Source organism: Solanum dulcamara, chromosome 6 (genome assembly GCF_947179165.1).
Source record: "Solanum dulcamara chromosome 6, daSolDulc1.2, whole genome shotgun sequence".
Taxonomy (NCBI): domain Eukaryota; kingdom Viridiplantae; phylum Streptophyta; class Magnoliopsida; order Solanales; family Solanaceae; genus Solanum; species Solanum dulcamara.
The window spans coordinates 22020308-22038253 of NC_077242.1; positions in this window are offsets into that span (position 1 = coordinate 22020308).

The following is a 17946-nucleotide window of genomic DNA, read 5'->3' on the forward strand; positions in this document are numbered from 1 at the left end:
GTTCAAAATGAATCCTGAGCACCCGTTAGAGAATTTTAACATGCCAAGTCTATTTTGCACCAGCTGAGTGTGGTGCCATCGCTAAAGTAACTCCTGCTAGCTAAAATAATTGCCGCTAAGTAGCCAGGGTGTCAGTAAATCGACCAGCCCCTATGGGCGGGTGTCATTAAAGCGACAAATAGTTACTCTTGCTAAAGCGATAGGGTCCTCGCTTAAGCGAGGTCCACCTCTTTGAGGTGGTCACTTAAGAGACCATTGGGGGTTCACTTAGGTGACACCTGAGGCTTGTTTTAAGTTCAAAATTCAGTTTTTCCTTGTTACTTTGAAGTATGATTTTTCTCTTAATATTGAGGCAATTCGAGTGATTTCGAAGGAAAATTTGTGTGGTTTTTTGAGGGGAATCTAGTGGTGTATTCAAAATTAGGAGTAAAGTTTTCTTTGGAGGTAATTTACCCTTTTTCCCTGCGACATTAATGGTTTTTGGTGCTTAGGTGAGAATGTGATGCATATTTGGATTGTAGATTTTTTTGATATGTGAATTGTGTTCCTTTTTGGAATACAAGCTTGGGGTAGCATTGAGGATCTATTCTTTGAGTCAACTCCACGAGTTATGAAGTAGGTCCCATAATTCTCAATTTTGACTTTGAAATTAATCCATATCCGAATTCGATAATTTTAATATCATAAGGACCATATTGATGTTGTGAGTCGTTTTTGACAGTATGACAGCATTCTGAGGTCGTGTGGAAAAGAAAAGCTCTGGCAAAGTGATTTGGAGCACCCGTGTCCGGCCTATAGGTGGGCTATGGTTTTCTTTCTTTAGATTAAGCTAGAATGTGTGAAATTATGTTGAGATAGATGGAATTTAGGTTAGGTAGATTATCTATATATCTTGGGTGTTAGAAATTAGGTTTTAAGATATTATCGGGTATTTTGGGTAATAGAAAGCATGTGAACTCTTTTATTAAATCTTAAGACTATAAGTGGCATTGAATTCATATATTTGGTATTGTGGAGCATGTTGACCTTAGTATAGGTTGTTGGAACTTGATTTAGATGTCCAAGCGTCGCTCCGACGGGCTTAGATCCTTGTAGAATGGCGTAGCTATCTAGTGTCTGGTAGTTGGGCCTTAGCTAGGCGGTAACTTCGCTCTTATGAACCTCAATGATTGCGACTTTTGAGATGCATTGGTGATACTAGACTTATTATTCGGCTTGTTCGATTCTGGTTGAAGCCTTGGTGATATATCAATTAATTCATCATGGAAGAGATCGTCGGTGGTTATTAGTGTTCAGTTGGAAAGGAGAATATTTGGCACATCGATTAAGTAATCTATGAGCATCTGGGTCCGAGTCTCGGTCTCTATTTTGGAATCTCATTGGGGATCATTCGGCTTCTAGTCCTGGCCTTCATTTAGGAATCTCATCGGGGAACATCCGGGTTTCACTCCTGGCCTCTGCCGACTTGTTAGTATGGAGAGAATTTGGTAACTAATACCAACCTCGACCATATCAATAGATTATGGTGAGCATTCGGGTTCCAGTCCAGGCCTTGACCAGATTGAAAATTTGGGTGAGCATCCAGGTGCCAATCTCGGTCTCGGCCTCTAGAGCATTCATGGTTTATCAATTCTTAGAGATTATTGGTTTGGGAAAAAATGGTCTATCAGGTGTGCAGATTCTTAGTTCCTAGCCTTTGTAGGCATAACTATTCTATATATCCGGTGGGCTTATAGGCTTTCTTCTAGATTTTATTTAAACTTATGCATGAGTGTCTCAATTGAGTTTGGTGTAGTTAGCTGTAGTCTTCCTAGTTTGTGTTTTCCTATTCGTATAAATATTTACCTTCCTTACCTTAGATGCTTATTATGACTCTTGTTTAGGCTTATTTATCTTTTTCATATTGTTTTTAACTTTCCTGGTCAGTCGGTCTATGATGCTTACTAGGTACCTTATTTATGGTACTCATACTACACTCTATATCTACTTTTGTGATGCAGGACCGAGCACCAGCTACCGCCGAGGATAGATCGAGCCTGTTATAGTGAGTTTTGAAGACTAGGGTGAGCACTTGCATTTTTGAGATCATTTCTGCATCCTTCAACTTGGATGGCCCATCTTATTATATTTGAGACTATCCAGTGTTGTATTTATATTTTTGGTCCACTTTTGCGACTTGTACTCATTTTATTTTTGTAAAAGCTCTATACTGGTGACTTTCAGGTTATATGAGGGATTTTATTTTGTGTATTTTGTATAGATTTATATAGTTTCTGCTTATTTCAACATTTATTCAGTTTTTCTTAGTTTTGTGTAGTATTTCCCCCTTATATCCATTACTTGCAGTTCTGGGTTATGGGTTTTGCTTACCTACCAGAGGGGTATGGTAGGTGCTATTGTAATCTGAGAAATCAAATCATGATAAATTGGTATCAGAGTCCCAAGTTTGTTGGTCTCACCTGTACAGATCCAATATCTAATAGAGTCCCGCTAATGGGTATGGAGACTTCCATGACTTATCTTTGGGAGGATACAAGATGTCATTAGGAATGTTCTTTATGTTTTATTATTTCGTGTAGTTGTATATCTTATTGTTTTCATGAAATCTCATTTTTTCTACTCTTTTTCAGGGATGAATCATACGCGCGGTACTATCGGTGGCAATGAACCACCAGGACTGGGAAGGCCTAGAGGCCGGCCTTGTGGCACAGGCAGAGGAGCAACACTAGTCTCTTATCATGATATAACTACCAAGAATATAGAGGAGCATCAGGACTCTTCTATTCCTTTTCTGCTAGAGGGGCCACCGCCAGCAGCATAGCCTTCAGCCACACCAGTTATGATCCGATGTTACAGGCGGCGATCACTCAGTTCCTCACATCTATCAGGGTTATACCATAGGCCCCAGCCCTAGCTGCGGGTATGCCAGCACCGCAGGACCAACCTGTGCCGCCAGGACTTGAGGTTCAACCATACCCACCAGATGTTGCACCCCCACCAGTAGTTCTAGAGGGTGTTATGTCCCTACAAAAGTAGAAGATGTTAGGGGTATTTCAAAGGCTATTACCCCCATTATTTTCTCCAGTGTCATTGGCGAGTATGCCATGGAGTTTCTGACTACTTGCCAGGAGCAGCTTCACTCCTTGGGTCTTGTGGATTTTGGATGGGCCAATTTTACCACTCAACAGTTCCATGGGTTAGCTTGATAATAGTGGCACTCCTACTTACAAAAAAGGCTAGCTGGGTCATCACCGTTGACATGGGCTCAATTTTTGGAGGCTTTCTTGGCTAGGTGCATCCCTAAAAGCGTCAGGGATTGACTATATAATCAATTTACATGGTTGGAGTAGGGTTAAATAGCTATCACCGTGTATTAGACCAAATTCCACCAGCTATCTTTACATGCTGCTATGATTCTACCCACCGAGGAGGAGCGAGTATGGTGTTTTATACATAGGTTGAGGCCCCTCTTGAGGTTGGAGATGGATCACTTGGTTTATGCATGACACTCTTTCCTAGATGTGGTGGACCACTACAGAGATTATTCATCCCCAAGACTAAGGAGGCAACAAAAAGAGGGCCAAACATCAGGGCAGCTTCGGCGGGTCCTAGTCTAGGGGCCAGGACAATTACGATAGGCCTCCCCTGCAGTTCTTGCATGATAGGTACCCGCAGGATCAGTCCACTTGACTAGTTTAGGTAGCCTTGCCAGTAGCTGAGGGTAGTTAGTCCCATTCGGAGGGCTCCATCACAGGTCAGGGTTTAAGGGGATCAGGTCCGTACAGGTTGTCACAGGGCGCTCAACTTTAGGTTTTTATGATTGTGTTTTACTAGAGAACTAGGCCAGAGAATTCCCCAGCTGATCTAGACTACTGGCAACAGCAATATCACTTCCATTTAGAGGCGGAGATCGAGGTCAAGGCTGAGAAGGTGGAGATCATCCACAGGGCTATGGCGACAGCCAGAAGGGTATTTACCTTCCTTACCTTAGATGCTTATTATGACTCTTGTTTAGGCTTATTCCTCTTTTTCATATTGTTTTTACCTAACCTACTCAGTCAGCCTATGATACCTACTGGGTACCTTATTTTTGGTACTCATACTACCCTCTACATCTACTTTCGTGATGCAAGACCTAGCACCAGCTACCGCCGCTGATAGATCAATCCTGTTGCAGCCAGTTCCAAATATTAGGGTAAGCACTTGCTGTTTTGAGATCATTTTAGTCTCCTTCAGCTTTGATAACCCATCTAATTGGACTTTTGAGACTAGCCAGCATTGTATATATATATATATATATATATATATATATTTTTGATCCACTTTTGGGACTTGTAGTCATTTTATTTTGGTAGCAGCTCTGTACTGGTGACTTCCAGGTTTTGGGAGAGATTTTATTTTGTGTATTTTGTATATATTTATCTAGTTTCTCCTTATTTTAGCATTTATTCGGTTTCTCTTAGTTCTGTGTAGTATTTCCCCCTTGTACCCATTACTTGTAGTCCCGAGTTATGGGTTTGACTTACCTACCGGAGGGTTATGGTAGGTGTCATCATATTTGAAAAATCGGATTGTGACACTCAACTACCTAGTAACATTTTACCTTAATTCACGACTTTTATACTCTTTTATCTAAGGACATGTCATCAATAAATTAAAGTTGTGTCATGTCCTTTATAATAACACTAATCACATCCCCCAGTACTACACTAGCCTACCTCTAAATCTTCTCACTACCAAAAAAGACTCTAATTGCAGAGGTTAAAGTTATATTTTGAAGGGTCATAAACCCCGCAATCCGTTGTCACAACAGTCTTCAAAGCCTCCACAATAACATTCGCCGCTACCTGTTTACAACATTTTATTTACTAACTACCGTAATACATCAACAAAAGTTAAAACCCCCGCCAATATTTTTTCTAGCGGAGGGTAAAACCCCCATAATTCATTCATTTATTTAATCCAAGCAATCTATTTATTCAGCAGGGGTTGTAAGGTCTGAATATTATAGCAGTTATAACCTCTGCTACTTGTTTGGTAGATTATTTTAGTTTTTATTTAATCCAATGGTTACTCCAAAACTGATAAATGTGATATATCTAATACACTAGTATAATGTCTCATCCACTTGTTATTTATATTGCTTACAAAAATCAAATAACATCAATATATTATTAAACATGAAGACATTAACTAATGATGATTGGAGTAAATATGCTTAAATAAAGTTTTGAAACTAATGATAATACTTAGCTTCAATTAATGTCTTCATGTTTAATAATATATTGATGTTATTTGGTGTTAACCAGATAGAGAAAACTAGCTTTGATACAAATTGTTAGAATGTATGCTTCCACCAAAATAGTCGAGACCGGGTCCCTTATCAGAAATCAGTACAGAAACTTAAAGAACAGAAAGATAAAATTAGACTCAAGATTTTAAGTAAAAACTCCTTGCTCAAGGAAGAAAAACCACGACTTGTCCCACAGGATTTCAACTCAAAACTTTACTAAAACAACTGAGCCAAAGATTCAGATTACAAGCTCTTACAATCTAGGAATTACACTCACAATCCCTCTTCTCTCCTAGTAACAAATCCGTTACAGATATGAAACAATAACTCTACTCTTCCTAAATCACTAGACTCTTCGCTGATTTAAACTTTAGGTGGTCTCCATAACTAGCTCTAGTTACTTCGACAAGATGAACAATGGAAAACAAAAACAACGAACTGGTCTAGCTTCCTTTATAGATTGGGAGTAGACCTTACAAGATTAAGACTAAGAAATTATAACTCTAAAACAAGAAAAAAACCATTGATAACTCTATTAGGTCCTTGGTCTTCTTTTAGAGAAAAGTTCAGATTTTTGAGAGCATGAGCTTCAATTTTTTTTTCAATGATTCTAAAAAGCCAAGTGAGAATGGTTTTTACGAATGTATATATCAGTAATATACATTGCGTTGAATGATTTATATTAGTTAGACAACTGACCCTCTGCATAGGGACTCAGCTACGTACACACAAACCTACAGACTTAGCAGGATCTGTTTTGTACTATTGGTCTATTGTTGTTATCAGCAAGGTGTCTTCAAAGGGACTAGGTCCTTTACTTGTTCCTTGAGTTTGTTAAATCATCAAAACCAACTAACACTGAGCATTATCAATTTTCCTCTTTTAGATGATGGCAAACTCATTTACAACATTCTTGCTTTATCACCTAAGACCAGAGCCAGAAGCAAATCTCCCTAGAAAAATATTCAATATTCCCCCTTTCACAATTATCCAGATAAAAGAAACAAGAAATGGAAATTTTCCCCTTTCACTAAACTCCCCTTCTCATATCTTCAGCTTACTATCATCTGCTTACAATATTCCCCCTTTTGATATCATTAAAAAGGACAACAGTAAACTAAAATCTAAGAATGCATTATCATAGAAAAGTCATAACCACTAAGGGAAACAGAAGCACAAGCCAATAAGTAATGGATCAGAAGATTAACTGGAGAAATAGAGACATTAGTTCATCAAAAATAAAGGAAAATATTCAAAACATTACAAGCTAACCAAAAAATAAATCATTGTGATCAGTTCAAGAAAGGGAAATGACAACAGAGGATAACACTAGGTGGATGAGGGTTTTTGGGTGAGGGATTTGAGGAGAGGAGACATCTGATCAACATGAATTTCATGATGTAGAAGCAGTTTGTCTTTGAGACTGATGACCTATGCTATATGGCTAACATTTTCTTCTTTGAGTGTTTGCAACTCAGAAGAACCTGCCCCTTATGCTGTATCTAGCACAACAACACAATCTCAACATCTTTGGACTTAAGAGTGTTGTCATATCTTCAAACTCATGCTTCAACTGACGTTGCTCAAACAATAATTCAAATATCCTACTTATTTGCCCAGTTTTCCCCTCAACAAATTCGCATTCAACCAAAGTGTTCGTGGAGAATGATTGCTTAACAGTTCCTCTTACACCAGCACCAAGAGAAACTTTAAAATGGTTGAACACTTTAGTGAGGAAATATCCATACCCCATTCCATGCTTACCATTCTTGGCAGAGATAATCTAATGCATAGCTCCAAAATGATAGCTGGTAAGATGATAGTGTCAAACTTGCTCAAGGCTTCCATGATAAAAGAAATCAGAAGGAGATGCCATTATTCTGTTCTCTGATCTAGGAAGCATTACCTTGTTCACAAATTTAAAATACAGTTGATACACTCCTTTGAGAAAATTCTTGGGAATGCTTGCTGTATTCAATTTTTGGAGTTTTCCACACTCCTGAAAAAATTTCTTAGAACACCCCATCCCTATAACAGATCTGATCCTTTAATTTTTACATTCAGTATTTTAGCAAGCACAAATTCATCCAAACAAACATCTAATCCTCCAATATTGGACACCCATTATCTCTAAACTCAGCATTATAATAAAAGTCATGAACCTGTTGTTCGTGCAGCACAAGAACATGATCTCTGAACAAATGCGACCAATCTTGAATCCTTACAGCATCGCCAATTCACACATTCTTGGATTATCTAGGATATTAGTGTTAAATATCCTTCTATTCAGAATCTTTTGAGTTTTCAGAATTTTGACTCTTTCTTCTTTGGAGAACTCATTCTCAACCTTCATTCTTTTACCTTTTCAGGTTTAGGATCAGATGCAGCAAACAATTCATCAGTATCTATTTCTTTAATATTTGGAGAGGTCAGCCTTCTTTCTAGAGACTTCCCAGGGGATATCTCCCTTTTTCTTTTAGTTTGTTTCTTTTCTTCCTTCACCTTCTCTGCTTTTGTTTTCCTCTTCCTTCTTGCTAGATTTCTTACAGAGCTTTTCCTTTTCCTGGATTTGTGACCCTTTTACATCTAGGATCAATCTTCTTAGAACTCCTTTCAACCTTTTCCTCACCCTTTTCTGACAGTTTCATCATCATCTTCTCCTTTTGAAACTTCAACAATTTGATATTCTTTAGGTATAAAAGACTTATCAACTTATTTCAACCTCCTTCTTCTTCTCTCTGTAGCTTTATCTTTGCTTACTTTCATGGCATCACTCATCCATTTTTGTGGTGGGATTTTGACTTCAAGCCTACAGAATCCACTCCTTTCTCCTTACCTTTGCTTGAAACTGGCACCATTTTTCTTTTCAATCCCCAAGACAAGGGCATATTGAACTCATCATCTTCATCCTCAGGAGTACATAAGAATGGTGGAGTAGTTTCCCGAGTTTTTTTCAATCTAGGAGATAATTCCTTACAAAGAGAAAGATTAGCACTACCTGGTTTCTCTTCCAAAGATGAAGGTACAATTTTTTTCTTCATGGTATTGAGACTTTCTACAGTCAAGTTTTCAACTACCAATTCTTCACTCATAGCAAGAATGTTTGACTCTGCTCCTTTTATTTTGGAAGATCTCCTTCAAAATACTGCTCCGTAATCTCATTCGAAGACATACTCGGTACAGACAATGATAACTCAGTTTTAAAGGAGGGTTTGGGCTGAATAGACTTATCTGGTGACATGTTTTGGGGTTTGTTCAAGTCTAGAGTAGAGAAAATGGTAGGAAATTCTTGTTCATTAACATGAATGGAGGAATCAAGAGAGCGTTCTCTAACACTTCACCTGTAAGAGGGTTTGAAAGGAGAGCATAAAATGATGGAATGCCAGAAATTTTAGGAAATACAGTAGAATCAATATCTTGAAGGAATTTGAGCATATCTTAAGTGGTCAAACTTGGATTACACATCTTCGATTCAGAGGACAAAGAAAGAGAAATGAAATTTTGTGAGAGGGATGAATTATTTTAGGATAAGTTGAGGTTTGATTTGAAGAAGAAAAAAAAATTATATAAAAGGATAGAAAAAGGTGTATCAGGTCCCTTCGAAAGATTCACGATGTTTGATTTCTAACTGATGGAACAATGGTTAGAAGACAGATAAATGACATATGGAAATTACAATGGTTCACATAATTAGTTAATAAGCAATGTAAGGAATACTAACATTGAAACAAGAGAAGGTCTCTCTCCAGATTTTTAAGAATGAATTTTCCTATCTATTGGTTCTCCTTTTATTTAAATTTACTTCTTATGAGTGTGTATCTGCATAGGTACTAAATTGACTTTTCATAAATAAGGCAATTCAAAGATTAGAGATACCTTCATCCTAATCATAGTCAAGCAGAGTTGTAAGAAAATGAAATACCTTCTCCTTAAAGTGCCTTTAGTGAGATGAAGTCTTTACTTCCCATAGAGTTGTACTTTGTTCACATTTTCAACATAAAGAAAATGATGGCTTACACTTCCCTCACTTTTCTGCAATACAAGTTAATTGTTAGACTTGGGAACCCATTTCAATCAGAGTTCCAGTAATTAGATAATGGCATAATCAAGGAATATTTGGTCCAGTGTGGCTATATATCCTTTCTCATACTGCTCTTATGTCCAGAGTTAGGATCAGGTCCATTGATCTGTTCCGCCTTTTGTTTAAGGTAGTTTGAGAAATTTTCTTGAGATCTCTTCCAGGGAGAACACTCATTCTTTAGATGGCCATTCCTTCCACAGTGGAGACACATAAGATTATCATATATAGAGATATATTTGTTATGAGGCTTTTAAGGAGGAATGATGTTCAAGCATCATAATCCTCTTCCATCATTGTGCTCTTGACTTGTCATATTTTTAAGCATCTTTGATGAAGCAGTCCATTTCAGAGATTTTCTCAGCTCTTATTTTGCCTGGATAAGATCTCATTCAAGTTGAGAATTTCTTTCAAGAGCCATGACTAACTTCACATTAGCTTCATTCGACTTATCATCAAGTTCCAACTGCAAAATATTAGTTTCACCTTTTCCATTTAAGCATTTCTTATTGAATTTTTGAAGCTCATGATTAACCTATGTATTTTCAGCCATTTAGATCATCATCTATTCATCCAGATCAAACATTTTTATCTCAGCCACCTTTAACTTTTCTTCAAGCTCAACTTGTACACTCCTAGCTTCATTCTTGCAATTTTTATTGCTTTTGTTCAAATTCTTGAGCTTTAGATCAACCTCAATATTTTTGCTTCTTAGGACCATAATTTGCTCTTCTAGATCAGTGATTTGAGATACTAGAGCAAGCTTTTCATCTTGAAAAATATCAATAGTGTTATTCATCATGTCCTTATCATTTATCAACTCAGTGATTGAGTTAGTCAATACTACTGCTAAGCTTCTCAATATTTTAGCAGAGTAAGTTTGCAAACTTTATCTAACATCTACAAGAGTTACTTCTATTTCATCATCAGCATCAACTTTCTCATCATCAGACTACGCCATTAACACAAATAGTGAGTCAAAAACTTCTTCATCGTATTTTACGATGACCATGGAGGCATCTTCTGGATGAGTAGACTCCTCAGAGTCACTTGAAGAGTTTCCCTATATAGCAAGAGCCTTTCTGATGACATAATCAGCTTTAGCCTTTCTTCCCTTCTTATGAGGAACCAGGTCCCTTCTTTTGTCTGCTCCACTCTTGACATAGTCTTTATATTCTACCTTATGCATTGGAAAATCTCTGATGAAGTGCCTTGGTTTGCCACATTTTTGACACAAATCTGTTGAGTTTGCAAGTCGACTGGAGTTACCCTTCTTAACAAAACCTCCATGATTTCTTATAATTTTATGAAATCTTTTTGTCAAATATGCCATAGCTTCATCCTCAGTTGAAGGTTCAATTAAAGCAACTTTAAGATAATGTGTTTTCTCCTTCTTTGTCTTCTTCTACAAACCATCTTGAGCTCGATTTAGTTCACGAGTCTGAAGACTCCCAATAAAGGAATCCATTGTGAGAACCTTTAGGTTCTTTGATTCAATTATTGCATCCACTTTACTAACCCAATACTTGGGAAGGATCCTTAAAATTTTCCTGACTTGTTTGCTAGGATGAACAGGTTCACCTGACTTCAAAGCTCATTAGTAATGGAAGAAAACCTGGTGTGCATATCATAGATAGACTCTCCTTCTTTTATAGTAAAATTTTCATATTGAGTGGTCAGAATACCATTTTTTGATAACTTGCTTAGTTCCTTCATAAGCAGTCCTCAAACAATCCCAAATTTCTTTTGCGGACTCACAAGCAGAAATTATATTGTATTCTTCAACTCCAATGCCATATACTACCAGTTTCTTAGCCTTATAAATCTTCTCAATATTCTTCAGGTTAGCCTCAGTATATTGCCTATGAGTTTTAGGAGCGATCATTGTAATCTCTCCTTCTTTCTCTTCAACAATGGGAACATAGGGACCATCACGAATAATATCCCAAACTTCACTGTCCTTAGCCATGAGAAAATCATGCATATGAGTCTCTGACCATTGAATCGAGAAAGTCTGGTTGGCGACTGAACTTCTTCTAAATTTAATGGAGCAGCCATTTTTGCGGGAACTTCTCTTGGTGTTAACTAGATAGAGAAAACTAGCTCTAATATAAATTGTTAAAATGTATGCTTCCACCAAAATAATTGGGATCGGTTCCTTTATCAAAAATTAGTACAAAAACTTAAAGAACAGAAAGATAAAATCAAACTCAAGATTTTACGTGAAAACTCCTTGCTCAAGGAAGAAAAACCATGACCTGTCCCACAGGATTTCAGCTCAAAACTTTACCAAAACAACTGAGCCAAAAATTCAGATTACAAGCTCTTGCAATTTAGGAATTGAACTCACAATCCCTCTTCTCTCCTAGTAATAAATCTGTTACAGATCTGAATCAATAACTCTACTCTTCCTAAATCACTAGACTCCTAGCTGATTTAAACTTTAGGTGATCTTCATAACTAGCTCTAGTTACTTTGAAAAGATGAATAATGGAAAACAAAAATAATGAATTGGTCTAACTTCCCTTATAGATTAGGAGTAGACCTTACAAGATTAAGACTAAAGAATTACAACTCTAAAACAAGAACAAAACGACTGATAACTCTATCAGGTCATTGGTCTTCTTCAAGAAAAATTTCAGATTCTTGAGAGCATGAGCTCTAATGGATTTTCTTTTTCAATGATTCAAAAAAGCCAAGTGAGAATGGTTGTAAAGAATGTATATATCAGTGATATACATTGCATTGGTTAGACAACCGGCCCTTTGCACAAGAACTCGGCCGCGTACACACAGAGCTACAGACTTAGCAGGACATGTTTTGTACTATTTGTCTGCTGTCGTTATCGGTAAAGTGTCCTCAAAGGGACCAGGTCCTTTACCTATTCTCTTAGTTTATTAAATCATCAAAACCAACTAACACTGACCATTATCAAGGCATATTAAATAATATAAGAAATAGAGAAAAGAAAAGAAGCCACGAGGTTACAATTGCAGCTAACCCTAGATCTAATATAGGAAATGATGGATGAAAATACCTCAATAATTAGGGTATCAACAACTCTATCTAGGTAATTAGAGTATCAACAACTCTATCGAGGGCATACTTATGCAAGAATCCTTTATAAACATCGCATAGAGACAGAAATATTTTTATTTCATACAAAAAAAAGAAGGGTTAGAATTTTGTTGGCTCTCTACAATACATTTTTTTCTTTCAAACATTATCTTAAAAGTCAAAGAAGTTAGAGGGAAGAGAAAAGTTGGGCAATAGGTGAGGGTTTAAGACCTCCATAAGTTGTACTCTAATTTGTGAAAGCTAATGTAAATGCAACAATTTAAAGAAATTTGCAGAGGTTTATAGTGAAAGAGTTCATCTTCTGTTGCATTATAGAAAAGCATGAGCAGAGGGCAAAGAAAAGGAATCATGCCCAAGGAATTTAGATGTTTACAGAAGAGAAATAATTCTTGTGACTAGATTTTGACTATTGTTAAAGTAGAACTCACACTCACAAAAAGACAAGGAGGGTGCATACTCTTAACATAATTAACAAATCAAACAATTATAAATTATACATGATCTTAATAATCACTTGGAAGAAATACAATAAGAACCCTAACTGAATTAAGATTATAGTTTTTAGGACTTTATTCTTAGTTCTTATTCATATATGTTTTACTTAACAGTGAAACAATCAATTGCAAACACAACATTTACGATGAGAGATATTAATGGCCAAAACAAAGTACACGTAAAGATAAACTTTGACTCCTTGACAAATGAAGGAGGCTATTCCCTACTCCATGGCATGACACCTTTTGCTCATCCATTCCGCCTGTCGCCCAGTCAACTGTTGGAGGTAAAGACAAAGAAAATACAGAAAAGACGAGTACACTACATCTCCAGTGAACCATCCTACTAAGGTTTTACGAAGTAAATACATATGTTCACAGCTAGGGACCATGTTCAGTCTATGCCAATAAAAAACAAAAGGAGCTCGGGGTCTATCAGCACTTGAAGGGCTACACAATGGAGAGCAGATCGGCCTCGTATGGAGTGCTTGCAATAGTTGCATTCTTCTATGCAAGAAGAAGACTTAGAAAGAATAAAGAAGTTTGGATCCAAAAAAATATGCTTAGGCAGTTCTTTCGCTGAGCACAACTAAATGAAGAGGAATTTGTATTATTTCAAATCCCTATTCTTATCGAAGATAAGGAACGAGCAAGGAAGGGAAGGCATCCATGCAGGAAGAAAAAGGCCTGGAATCAAAATTCAATTCACTTCATAGCAATTCAGCCCATTCAAACACAAATAACAACAAACAAAATTCGCAAAATACATAATAACAAACATAATTAAACACTCAAAACGAATAAAGTCATTATTTAAAATGATTTAAAGTGTTTCACATTTAACAAAAGATTTCAAAATGTTCATAAACTAACATAGGGAACCTAAGGACTATTTGCTATGTAGTCATCACTATTATCGGATTCATTCGGAGTGGACCTTCTTGAATAATGGAGCGGAGGTTGACAGACGAGGTTGAACACTTGTTCTTTAATTTGCTCAACTTGTTCATTCATACTTTTTTTCTCCTCAATCCTTCTTTTCCCAAATTCCGCCAATGCACGTGTAAGTTCTGTAATTTGCTGAGACATAGTAGCTATCTGAACCCCGTCAACGGCCTCGGCTTGACGCAATGATCCTATACCTTCTAAACCTGATTGGAGTCATCGTATATTATTTCTAGAGTCCATTCCATATATTCAGCCCTTGTGACTGCCTCCAACCACTTTTTCTGTTCATGAAGATAGGGAGTGTGTCCCAATTCTTTTTCCTATAAATAAAAATACAATTAATAAAATAATATTTTGTTAAATAATTTATTTAAGAAAATGAATTTAAACTTAAAATTTAGAAACCTTACCATCTCCCTCTGAATCGTACCAATACTCTTTGCACTTCCGGTGTGCAACGAGCCACCCTTTGGGCTTGCTCTTACTTTTTTTCTTGTTCTGACAAAGCCTTGAATTCTTCGGTATCCCAATATTAGCATAATTCTTTAAATATATGAGGCAATATCCAACTCGAAGGTGCCCGATCATCCCTAGCTTTCTTTAGCCAGCCAGACAGTCTAGCGCTCGCTTTTCTTTCAAAAGTGGTCGCAATGACCATATTGTACCTTGGCTTCCAGATACTTAAAGTCTGAAAAAATGAGTAACATTAAATAATTAGTTAAGTAAAGTATAGTAAAAATATTAAACGTAACTTAAAAAAATAGATTTAAACATATATATATATCTTGAATTCATTAAACATCGCCAGTCGGATACTGTTTGTAATCTCCCTCGAAGAGTGATAGAACTAGTATATAGCCTCCTAACACTCCCCTGAAGAGATCTAGCAGCCTCCTTCGAAGGATGCCACCTTCAAGACACATAATAAATATGTAATTAGTTAATGAATAATTTATGAATGTAGCAAAAATAAATAAATAAAATATTAAACTTACGAGGATCCATCAGGATCAATCATGACTCTCCCAAGTCTGTCCCTCTGCCCAGGAGCTAACCCAGGCACATCATGTGCTACCACTGGTCTATTACCAGAATTAGGCAAAGCTGATGCTGTAGGAGTATCAGTCTTAACACTAAAATCTCTAAGTCTCAGAGTAGATATGTGAGGTGAATGAGATATGGGAGATGGAGTAGAAGAAGATGCTACTCTCTGGGGAGCAATAACCTCTGTGGGTAGATGGTAGGTCTGATCATATGAAGTATATCAGATCTGTGAAGAAGAAGAAGCGCCGCATGGTCTACGGAACTGACTATGGTAAAATAAAGGATTCATAGTCCCAAAAGGCACAACATGAATATGTATAGGACTAGCTCGGCGACGCTGCATCTCCGGTGCTGAAGAAATATGTCCTAGGATATCTTAAAATCAACAGGTCTTCTAGACTTCTTTGTACTCCTATCAGAATGGCTAACCCCAAGATGATCCTAGGATCTATCACCATCACCAGATGACATCTGTATGTAAAGTAGCAATATAATATATAAAAAATATAAATTAAATAAATTTAGGATTAGCAAAATAAATAACTTACATACTAGTTATAATCTACCACTCTATTCCTCCTGACTTGTTTCATTTTCGTCATCTTTCCATTCCTTCTCCTCAGTTATTTCATATTCATTGTCATTCTATTCCTTCTCCTCAAATGATTCATATTCCTCGTTTACTTCTTTCTCAATATTTGACATTATAAGTTCATCATCGGAAACCTCCTCTAGTATGTGTTGAAGATGTTCTATTGTGGTTTCTAACTCAACATCAACTTGTTGTTGAACATGTACAACATTATTTTAGTATGCCACATCTAATACATTCTCAATTTCAATTCTTTCCACAGGCTTTGTCTTAATAACAACCCACCAATCAGCCTTTTCTCTACGCAATGGATATGGAGCATAATAGACTTGCTTAGCATTTTGGGCAATGATAAAAGGATCATAAGTTTTGTATTGTCTGGTGTGCTTAACTTCAATTATATTATATTATTGGTCTACCCTTGTGCCTATGTGTGATGAGTCAAACCACTTACACCGAAACAATACTATTTTTTTAGGCCAACCTGAATATCTTACTTCAATAATCTCTTGAATGACACCATAATATTCTACAGTTTGTCCATTATCATCGATATCACCTTGAACGCACACACCACTATTATTGGTTTTCTTGTGCATAGAAACTTCTTCAGTTTGAAACTTAAAATCATTCATATAATATTTATTCATTGTATGAATATGAAATTAAGGCCTGAGTGCGATCTCTCTCATAAATGGCGAATGTTCGATATTTGAGTATTCATCATAAACCTACAAATTTATTTCAAAATAATACAATTTACTATAAAATGAAAATATTATATCTATTGATTCAATATAAGCTTTCACACTTACATAATCCTTTAACCATTTGGAAAACCTCATATATATGGCTTTATTGCTCCATATGCTTACGAACGAGCTGATATTGATATGTACAATTTTGATAGTTAGTAATCACTTATTACTATGTAATGTGATAATATAATTTAATACTTACTTAAGATATGGCTGAATTTCTGGACAATTAAGCAGAATATGGGTCATAACTGATTGTCTTTCCATAGTAGTGAAACATCATCTTTCACGCCGTTTAGATCCTCGACCACTTTGATTAAAAATTGAAATCGGTGGAAACATCGAATCACTATCACCTTCATCATTGCGATTAAGCCTATTTCTCCTACATGAAACTTCCTCCCCAAAGTAATAGAAATAAAAGTCACCAGTTTATCTCACAATATGAGCTTGAACAATTGATCCTTCGATCTTTCCTCTCTGTTTAATTATTTGTTTTTAGCTTCCAATTTTTCTGAATGTATATATCAATATATGTTAACTAATAATTATAGTATATCTAAGAAAAATAACTTAATTACTTATATAAGAAATACATTATCTCTCAAATGGATACATCCACCTTGTTTGAACTAGACCTCCAAGACGGACTTCTTTTACAAGATGAATCGGAAGATGCTCCATCACATAAAAAAAACACATAGAAAAATCTTCTCCAGCTTTGTAGTAATAACAGAAATATTTTCCTCCATCCCGTCTAAACTACTTTCCAACAACTTTCCACAACATAAATCTCTAAAGAAAAGACTTACCTTTATGATTGACTTTATCTTGTCAGGTAGATGGCTAAAAGCGATAGAAATCAAAGTTTCCATAAATACATGAAAATCATGACTTTTCATACCTATCAACTTTCCTTCATTCAGATCTGCCTGCTTATCTAAATTCGAAGCATATTCCTCTGGCATTCTCAAATTTTTAACCCACTCACATATGTCACGTTTCTCTTCCAATATGAATAAATAACTATCTTTAGGCTTGACAATTTTACCATTTTATAGTTCTTGCAACCACAATTCTTTTCTCCTATAATATTCCTTTAAGTCCATTCTAGCTCTTGTGTTGACTTTTGTCTTGCCCTTAATATTCATCATTGTATTAAACAAATTGTCAAAATAATTTTCAATGTGCATCACATTAAGATTATATCGTAGGAGATTATCCTTCCATTACGGCAACTCCCAGAATATGCTCTGTTTGTTCCAATTATATTTAACACCATATCCAAGAAGTCTAGATGGTGAAGTTTCTATAAATTTAGGCAGCTGAGAAAATCTCTCCCAAATTTGATGTCTTGTCAGTGATAGAGGTGGAGGGTCATTTTTAATCCTATTTTTTTAATGCACGTTTCATCTTTCTAAACACATAATTTATTGGCAAGAATCGACGATGACAATCAAACCACAAATTTTTCTGCCATGTTTTAAGGTGAATGCCTTACTATTTTCCATGCAATGAAGACAAACAAGCTTTCTAGCAGTCATCCAACCAGACAACATTCCGTATGAAGGAAAATCGTTAATAGTCCATATTAAAACAGCACGTATAGCAAAATTCTGCTTAGTTGATATATTATAAGTCACTACGCCTTCAAACCACAA